The following is a 9,131-nucleotide window of genomic DNA, read 5'->3' as shown; positions in this document are numbered from 1 at the left end:
CTAGACTAGCTCTATCCAACGGTGGGATCAGTCGTGGGACTATTTTGATGAATTCCTGAGAAAAAAATTCACACACGTCAAATAAACCGGGTAATTATCAAAAGTTTGCATGCTCTGCGCTCGGAAATTTCTGGTCTGATTCGGCCGAGTGACCACTCAAAATGTTCCTCTAGACTAGCTCTATCCAACGGTGGGATCAGTCGTGGGACTATTTTGATGAATTCCTGAGAAAAAAATTCACACACGTCAAATAAACCGGGTAATTATCAAAAGTTTGCACACACCGCACTCGGAAATTTCTGGTCCGATTCGTCCGAGTGACCTCCCAAATGTTCCTCTAGACTAGCTCTATCCAACGGGGGGATCAGTCGTGGGACTATTTTGATGAATTCCTGAGAAAAAAATTCACACACGTCAAATAAACCGGGTAATTATCAAAAGTTTGCACGCTCCGCGCTCGGAAATTTCTGGTCTGATTCGGCCGAGTGACCACTCAAAATGTTCCTCTAGACTAGCTCTATCCAACGGTGGGATCAGTCGTGGGACTATTTTGATGAATTCCTGAAAAAAAAATCCACACACGTCAAATAAACCATGTAATTATCAAAAGTTTGCACGCTCGGCGCTCGGAAATTTTTGGTCTGATTCGGCCGAGTGACCACTCAAAATGTTCCTCTAGACTAGCTCTATCCAACGGTGGGATCAGTCGTGGGACTATTTTGATGAATTCCTGAGATAGAAGTAGACACACGTCAAATAAACCGGGTAAATATTAAAAGTTTGCACGCTCCGCGCTCGGAAATTTCTGGTCCGATTCGGCCGTGTGACCACTCAAAATGTTCCTCTAGACTAGCTCTATCCAACGGTGGGATCAGTCGTGGGACTATTTTGATGAATTCCTGAGAAAAAAATCAACAAACGTCAAATAAACCAGGTAATTATTAATAGTTTGCACGCTCCGCGCTCGGAAATTTCTGGTCCGATTCGGCCGTGTGACCACTCAAAATGTTCCTCTAGACTAGCTCTATCCAACGGTGGGATCAGTCGTGGGACTATTTTGATGAATTCCTGAGAAAAAAATCAACAAACGTCAAATAAACCAGGTAATTATTAATAGTTTGCACGCTCCGCGCTCGGAAATTTCTGGTCCGATTCGGCCGTGTGACCACTCAAAATGTTCCTCTAGACTAGCTCTATCCAACGGTGGGATCAGTCGTGGGACTATTTTGATGAATTCCTGAGAAAAAAATTCACACACGTCAAATAAACCGGGTAATTATCAAAAGTTTGCACACACCGCACTCGGAAATTTCTGGTCCGATTCGTCCGAGTGACCTCCCAAATGTTCCTCTAGACTAGCTCTATCCAACGGTGGGATCAGTCGTGGGACTATTTTGATGAATTCCTGAGAAAAAAATTCACACACGTCAAATAAACCGGGTAATTATCAAAAGTTTGCACACACCGCACTCGGAAATTTCTGGTCCGATTCGTCCGAGTGACCTCCCAAATGTTCCTCTAGACTAGCTCTATCCAACGGGGAGATCAGTCGTGGGACTATTTTGATGAATTCCTGAGAAAAAAATTCACACACGTCAAATAAACCGGGTAATTATCAAAAGTTTGCACACTACGCACTCGGAAGTTTCTGGTCCGATTCGTCCGTGTGACCACTCAAAATGTTCCTCTAGACTAGCTCTATCCAACGGTGGGATCAGTCGTGGGACTATTTTGATGAATTCCTGAGATATTAGTAGACACACGTCAAATAAACCGGGTAAATATTAAAAGTTTGCACGCTCCGCACTCGGAAATTTCTGGTCCGATTCGGCCGGGTGACCACTCAAAATGTTCCCCTAGGCTAGCTCTATCCAACGGTGCGATCAGTCGTGGGACTATTTTGATGAATTCCTGAGAAAAAAATCAACAAACGTCAAATAAACCGGTTAATTATCAAAAGTTTGCACGCTCCGCGCTCGGAAATTTCTGGTCCGATTCGGCCGAGTGACCACTCAAAGTGTTCTTCTAGACTAGCTCTATCCAACGGAGGGATCAGTCGTGGGACTATTTTGATGAATTCCTGAGAAGAAAATCCACATACGTCAAATAAACCGGGTAATTATCAAAAGTTTGCACGCTCCGCGCTCGGAAATTTCTGGTCCGATTCGGCCGTGTGACCACTCAAAATGGTCCTCTAGACTAGCTCTATCCAACGGTGGGATCAGTCGTGGGACTATTTTGATGAACTCCTGAGAAAAAAATCAACAAACGTCAAATAAACCAGGTAATTATCAAAAGTTTGCACACTCCGCACTCGGAAATTTCTGGTCCGATTCGTCCGAGTGACCACTCAAAATGTTCCTCTAGACTAGCTCTATCCAACGGTGGGATCAGTCGTGGGACTATTTTGATGAATTCCTGAGAAAAAAATTCACACACGTCAAATAAACCGGGTAATTATCAAAAGTTTGCACACACCGCACTCGGAAATTTCTGGTCCGATTCGTCCGAGTGACCTCCCAAATGTTCCTCTAGACTAGCTCTATCCAACGGTGGGATCAGTCGTGGGACTATTTTGATGAATTCCTGAGAAAAAAATTCACACACGTCAAATAAACCGGGTAATTATCAAAAGTTTGCATGCTCTGCGCTCGGAAATTTCTGGTCTGATTCGGCCGAGTGACCACTCAAAATGTTCCTCTAGACTAGCTCTATCCAACGGTGGGATCAGTCGTGGGACTATTTTGATGAATTCCTGAGAAAAAAATTCACACACGTCAAATAAACCGGGTAATTATCAAAAGTTTGCACACACCGCACTCGGAAATTTCTGGTCCGATTCGTCCGAGTGACCTCCCAAATGTTCCTCTAGACTAGCTCTATCCAACGGTGGCATCAGTCGTGGGACTATTTTGATGAATTCCTGAGAAAAAACTTTACACACGTCAAATAAACCGGGTAATTATCAAAAGTTTGCACACTACGCACTCGGAAGTTTCTGGTCCGATTCGTCCGTGTGACCACTCAAAATGTTCCTCTAGACTAGCTCTATCCAACGGTGGGATCAGTCGTGGGACTATTTTGATGAATTCCTGAGATATTAGTAGACACACGTCAAATAAACCGGGTAAATATTAAAAGTTTGCACGCTCCGCACTCGGAAATTTCTGGTCCGATTCGGCCGGGTGACCACTCAAAATGTTCCCCTAGGCTAGCTCTATCCAACGGTGCGATCAGTCGTGGGACTATTTTGATGAATTCCTGAGAAAAAAATCAACAAACGTCAAATAAACCGGTTAATTATCAAAAGTTTGCACGCTCCGCGCTCGGAAATTTCTGGTCCGATTCGGCCGAGTGACCACTCAAAGTGTTCTTCTAGACTAGCTCTATCCAACGGAGGGATCAGTCGTGGGACTATTTTGATGAATTCCTGAGAAGAAAATCCACATACGTCAAATAAACCGGGTAATTATCAAAAGTTTGCACGCTCCGCGCTCGGAAATTTCTGGTCCGATTCGGCCGTGTGACCACTCAAAATGGTCCTCTAGACTAGCTCTATCCAACGGTGGGATCAGTCGTGGGACTATTTTGATGATTTCCTGAGAAAAAAATCAACAAACGTCAAATAAACCAGGTAATTATCAAAAGTTTGCACACCCCGCACTCGGAAATTTCTGGTCCGATTCGTCCGAGTGACCACTCAAAATGTTCCTCTAGACTAGCTCTATCCAACGGTGGGATCAGTCGTGGGACTATTTTGATGAATTCCTGAGAAAAAAATTCACACACGTCAAATAAACCGGGTAATTATCAAAAGTTTGCACACACCGCACTCGGAAATTTCTGGTCCGATTCGTCCGAGTGACCTCCCAAATGTTCCTCTAGACTAGCTCTATCCAACGGTGGGATCAGTCGTGGGACTATTTTGATGAATTCCTGAGAAAAAAATTCACACACGTCAAATAAACCGGGTAATTATCAAAAGTTTGCATGCTCTGCGCTCGGAAATTTCTGGTCTGATTCGGCCGAGTGACCACTCAAAATGTTCCTCTAGACTAGCTCTATCCAACGGTGGGATCAGTCGTGGGACTATTTTGATGAATTCCTGAGAAAAAAATTCACACACGTCAAATAAACCGGGTAATTATCAAAAGTTTGCACACACCGCACTCGGAAATTTCTGGTCCGATTCGTCCGAGTGACCTCCCAAATGTTCCTCTAGACTAGCTCTATCCAACGGTGGCATCAGTCGTGGGACTATTTTGATGAATTCCTGAGAAAAAAATTTACACACGTCAAATAAACCGGGTAATTATCAAAAGTTTGCACGCTCCGCGCTCGGAAATTTCTGGTCCGATTCGGCCGTGTGACCACTCAAAATGTTCCTCTAGACTAGCTCTATCCAACGGTGGGATCAGTCGTGGGACTATTTTGATGAATTCCTGAGATAGAAGTAGACACACGTCAAATAAACCGGGTAAATATTAAAAGTTTGCACGCTCCGCACTCGGAAATTTCTGGTCCGATTCGGCCGGGTGACCACTCAAAATGTTCCTCTAGACTAGCTCTATCCAACGGTGCGATCAGTCGTGGGACTATTTTGATGAATTCCTGAGAAATAAATCCACACACGTCAAATAAACCGGGTAATTATCAAAAGTTTGCACGCTCCGCGCTCGGAAATTTCTGGTCCGATTCGGCCGTGTGACAACTCAAAATGTTCCTCTAGACTAGCTCTATCCAACGGTGGGATCAGTCGTGGGACTATTTTGATGAATTCCTGAGATAGAAGTAGACACACGTCAAATAAACCGGGTAAATATTAAAAGTTTGCACGCTCCGCGCTCGGAAACTTCTGGTCCGATTCGGCCGTGTGACCACTCAAAATGTTCCTCTAGACTAGCTCTATCCAACGGTGGGATCAGTCGTGGGTCTATTTTGATGAATTCCTGAGATAGGAGTAGACACACGTCAAATAAACCAGGTAATTATCAAAAGTTTGCACGCTCCGCGCTCGGAAATTCGGAATGATTTGGCCGAAATAAGCCAAAACGACCGATTTGAACAAATTCCTTGATGAAACGATCGTTTCTGACCGATTTCGCTTGTTTCTGCCTGTTTTAGTCATTTTGGCACGTTTTCATCAATTTGGTGCTATTTCAACCCAAAACAGACAGATTTGGCCGAAATAAGCCAAAACGACCGATTTGAGCAAATTCCTTGATGAAACGATCGTTTCTGACCGATTTCGCTCGTTTCTGCCTGTTTTAGTCATTTTGGCACGTTTTCATCAATTTGGTGCATTTTGAAGTGGAAATAGACAGATTTGGCCGAAATAAGCCAAAACGACCGATTTGAGCAAATTCCTTGATGAAACGATCGTTTCTGACCGATTTCGCTCGTTTCTGCCTGTTTTAGTCATTTTGGCACGTTTTCATCAATTTGGTGCAATTTCAAACCAAAATGGACAGATTTGGCCGAAATAAGCCAAATCGGTCGATTTGAGCAAATTCCTTGATGAAACGATCGTTTATAACCGATTTCGCTCGTTTCTGCCTGTTTTAATCATTTTAGCACATTTTCATCAATTTGGTGCATTTTGAAGTGAAAATAGACAGATTTGGCCAAAATAAGCCAAAACGACCGATTTGAGCAAATTCCTTGAAGAAACGATCGTTTCTGACCGATTTCGCTCGTTTCTTCCTGTTTTAGTCATTTTGGCACGTTTTCATCAATTTGGTGCATTTTGAAGTGAAAATAGACAGATTTGGCCGAAATAAGCCAAAACGACCAATTTGAGCAAATTCCTTGAAGAAACGATCGTTTCTGACCGATTTCGCTCGTTTCTTCCTGTTTTAGTCATTTTGGCACGTTTTCATCAATTTGGTGCATTTTGAAGTGAAAATAGACAGATTTGGCCGAAATAAGCCAAAACGACCGATATGAGCAAATTCCTTGATGAAACGATCGTTTCTGACCGATTTCGCTCGTTTCTGCCTGTTTTAGTCATTTTGGCACGTTTTCATCAATTTGGTGCATTTTGAAGTGAAAATAGACAGATTTGGTCGAAATAAGCCAAAACGACCGATATGAGCAAATTCCTTGATGAAACTATCGTTTCTGACCGATTTCGCTCGTTTCTGCCTGTTTAGTCATTTTGGCAAGTTTTCATCAATTTGGTGCAATTTCAACGCAAAACAGACAGATTTGGCCGAAATAAGCCAAAACGACCGATTTGGCCGAAATAAGCCAAAACGACCGATTTGAGCAAATTCCTTGATGAAACGATCGTTTCTGACCGATTTCGCTCGTTTCTGCCTGTTTTAGTCATTTTGGCACGTTTTCATCAATTTGGTGCAATTTCAAACCAAAATGGACAGATTTGGCCGAAATAAGCCAAATCGGTCGATTTGAGCAAATTCCTTGATGAAACGATCGTTTATAACCGATTTCGCTCGTTTCTGCCTGTTTTAATCATTTTAGCACATTTTCATCAATTTGGTGCATTTTGAAGTGAAAATAGACAGATTTGGTCGAAATAAGCCAAATCGGTCGATTTGAGCAAATTCAGAGATGAAACGATCGTTTCTGACCGATTTCGCTTGTTTCTGCTTGTTTTAGTCATTTTGGCACGTTTTCATCCATTTGGTTCTGTTTCCATCCAAAATAGACAGATTTGGCCGAAATAAGCCAAATCGGTCGATTTGAGCAAATTCAGAGATGAAACGATCGTTTCTGACCGATTTCGCTCGTTTCTGCCTGTTTTAGTCATTTTGGCACGTTTTCATCAATTTGGTGCAATTTCAAGCCAAAATAGACAGATTTGGCCGAAATAAGCCAAGTCTGTCGATTTGAGCAAATTCAGAGATGAAACGATCGTTTCTGACCGATTTCGCTTGTTTCTGCTTGTTTTAGTCATTTTGGCAAGTTTTCATCCATTTGGTTCTGTTTCCATCCAAAATAGACAGATTTGGCCGAAATAAGCCAAATCGGTCGATTTGAGCAAATTCCTTGATGAAACGATCGTTTCTGACCGATTTCACTCGTTTCTGCCTGTTTTAGTCATTTTGGCACGTTTTCATCAATTTGGTGCAATTTCAAGCCAAAATAGAAAGATTTGGCCGAAATAAGCCAAATCGGTCGATTTGAGCAAATTCAGAGATGAAACGATCGTTTCTGACCGATTTCGCTCGTTTCTGCCTGTTTTAGTCATTTTGGCACGTTTTCATCAATTTGGTGCAATTTCAAGCCAAAATAGACAGATTTGGCCGAAATAAGCCAAGTCTGTCGATTTGAGCAAATTCAGAGATGAAACGATCGTTTCTGACCGATTTCGCTTGTTTCTGCTTGTTTTAGTCATTTTGGCAAGTTTTCATCCATTTGGTTCTGTTTCCATCCAAAATAGACAGATTTGGCCGAAATAAGCCAAATCGGTCGATTTGAGCAAATTCAGAGATGAAACAATCGTTTCTGACCGATTTCGCTCGTTTCTGCCTGTATTAGTCATTTTGGCAAGTTTTCATCCATTTGGTTCTGTTTCCATCCAAAATAGACAGATTTGGCCGAAATAAGCCAAATCGGTCGATTTGAGCAAATTCCTTGATGAAACGATCGTTTCTGACCGATTTCACTCGTTTCTGCCTGTTTTAGTCATTTTGGCACGTTTTCATCAATTTGGTGCAATTTCAAGCCAAAATAGACAGATTTGGCCGAAATAAGCCAAATCGGTCGATTTGAGCAAATTCAGAGATGAAACGATCGTTTCTGACCGATTTCGCTTGTTTCTGCTTGTTTTAGTCATTTTGGCACGTTTTCATCCATTTGGTTCTGTTTCCATCCAAAATAGACAGATTTGGCCGAAATAAGCCAAATCGGTCGATTTGAGCAAATTCAGAGATGAAACGATCGTTTCTGACCGATTTCGCTCGTTTCTGCCTGTTTTAGTCATTTTGGCACGTTTTCATCAATTTGGTGCAATTTCAAGCCAAAATAGACAGATTTGGCCGAAATAAGCCAAGTCTGTCGATTTGAGCAAATTCAGAGATGAAACGATCGTTTCTGACCGATTTCGCTCGTTTCTGCCTGTTTTAGTCATTTTGGCACGTTTTCATCAATTTGGTGCAATTTCAAGCCAAAATAGACAGATTTGGCCGAAATAAGCCAAATCGGTCGATTTGAGCAAATTCAGAGATGAAACGATCGTTTCTGACCGATTTCGCTCGTTTCTGCCTGTTTTAGTCATTTTGGCACGTTTTCATCCATTTGGTTCTGTTTCCATCCAAAATAGACAGATTTGGCCGAAATAAGCCAAATCGGTCGATTTGAGCAAATTCCTGGATGAAACCATCGTTTCCGACCGATTTCGCTCGTTTCTGCCTGTTTTAGTCATTTTGGCACGTTTTCATCAATTTGGTGCAATTTCAAGCCAAAATAGACAGATTTGGCCGAAATAAGCCAAGTCTGTCGATTTGAGCAAATTCAGAGATGAAACGATCGTTTCTGACCGATTTCGCTCGTTTCTGCTTGTTTTAGTCATTTTGGCACGTTTTCATCAATTTGGTGCAATTTCAAGCCAAAATAGACAGATTTGGCCGAAATAAGCCAAATCGGTCGATTTGAGCAAATTCAGAGATGAAACGATCGTTTCTGACCGATTTCGCTTGTTTCTGCTTGTTTTAGTCATTTTGGCACGTTTTCATCCATTTGGTTCTGTTTCCATCCAAAATAGACAGATTTGGCCGAAATAAGCCAAATCGGTCGATTTGAGCAAATTCAGAGATGAAACGATCGTTTCTGACGGATTTCGCTCGTTTCTGCTTGTTTTAGTCATTTTGGCACGTTTTCATCAATTTGGTGCAATTTCAAGCCAAAATAGACAGATTTGGCCGAAATAAGCCAAATCGGTCGATTTGAGCAAATTCAGAGATGAAACGATCGTTTCTGACCGATTTCGCTCGTTTCTGCCTGTTTTAGTCATTTTGGCACGTTTTCATCAATTTGGTGCAATTTCAAGCCAAAATAGACAGATTTGGCCGAAATAAGCCAAATCGGTCGATTTGAGCAAATTCAGAGATGAAACGATCGTTTCTGACCGATTTCGCTTGTTTCTGCTTGTTTTAGTCATTTTGGCA

Source organism: Euwallacea similis, unplaced genomic scaffold, assembly GCF_039881205.1.
Source record: "Euwallacea similis isolate ESF13 unplaced genomic scaffold, ESF131.1 scaffold_54, whole genome shotgun sequence".
In the NCBI taxonomy this organism is placed as follows: Eukaryota; Metazoa; Arthropoda; class Insecta; order Coleoptera; family Curculionidae; genus Euwallacea; species Euwallacea similis.
The sequence above is the reverse complement of the archived record's forward strand: the minus strand, read 5'-3'. Positions refer to the sequence as shown.